At 41.8% G+C, this 1,250-nt stretch overlaps 1 long non-coding RNA gene across 1 annotated transcript in view; it reads right to left on the reverse strand.

Moving 5' to 3' along the window:
* The window catches only part of LOC109299848, a 17,486-nt gene that overhangs the window by 15,426 nt on the left and 810 nt on the right, over window positions 1-1,250 (reverse strand). The window lies entirely within an intron of this gene.

Below are 1,250 nucleotides of genomic sequence, written 5' to 3' on the forward strand. Positions count from 1 at the left end.
AGAACAAAAAGATCCTCTCATTTGACTACCACCTAGTCCTTCAAAGAGTATTTTCAAAGATCAGCCTTATCCTGATGCTGTCAGCCCTACTATCTGGGGATCTGGACCTTCATCCTACCTGGGAAAATCCAAAGACATCCCCCTCTCCCCTAATCTCCAAGATAGTTCCAAAATACCTCCAAACCAGTTCCTCCCCCCACCAACTTCCTACATCAGCCCCCATCATCATTTCTGTAATTCCTCATGGGTCTAATAATGCTCTAGAAATTTCTTTTCTTCCTGAGGCACATGTAATTCCTCTGGCTAATGGGCCATTTCTCTCAGATGTCTGCTATTGAGAGGCTGATTTCCTATTACAGGGAAATCATCCCTTTGGTGCCCACCTATATAATGGCTCCTTCTGTCTGTGACTGTGAGTGACAATTGTCCTGGCCCTAGGACACATTGCAAGAGATGCTTAGCAGTTTCACCTGCTACCTTTTCCTTAAGTATGCATCCCTCAGTTCCTTTGACTAAACCTTGCCCAAGATCATAAAAATATATACAGACAAAATGACAATCTATACAATAATAAAAGTAACATAAATTGATCCAGCATAGCACTGGCATTCTGACGAGACAAGACATGTCATGTTGGTGAATTAAACAAAAGAAAACATTCACGACATCCCACAAAGCACCAAAAATTGGTGGGTTTCATGATATATATCTCAAGGAAACTACTTTATACACCACACTGCACTATTTGTGGGTCTAAGTCAAAACTGTCCTTTTGACAGTACTTAAATATCCATTGGAGAGCAGGGAGTAGAGCTCAGGTTTCCCATCTCCCAGGTGAGTGTTTCATTTTAATGAGGCCTCAATAACTATTTATGAACTAGAACACCACCAGCAGGAAAGAATATCCCCTAGCTTCATGCTTAAGGCATTATCCTGTAAGGGAGAAGGGCCTCTATGTTCAAATCCTGTCAGACAAATGAGGGAATGAGGAAACTGAAGTTCATTTGGGTTTTTTTCCATTTGTTAGAAGTTTTTTTGTTTTGTTTTTTGCCAACCTGAATGCTCATTCTCAATTGGCTAACAATTCTGGGATAATTGAATGGAATATTGAATGAATATTCATTCAATATTCACTGGGGAAGTCCCTGTTCCCCCGAGCACTGCCAGGAGTGACCAGGAATAACGGTCACAAGCTGGCAGAGGGTAGATTTAGGCTAGATATCAGGAGGCGCTACTTCACGGTGAGGGCG

This window comes from Gavialis gangeticus, unplaced genomic scaffold (assembly GCF_001723915.1).
Source record: "Gavialis gangeticus isolate Ggan-Ray unplaced genomic scaffold, GavGan_comp1, whole genome shotgun sequence".
Lineage (NCBI taxonomy): Eukaryota > Metazoa > Chordata > Crocodylia > Gavialidae > Gavialis > Gavialis gangeticus.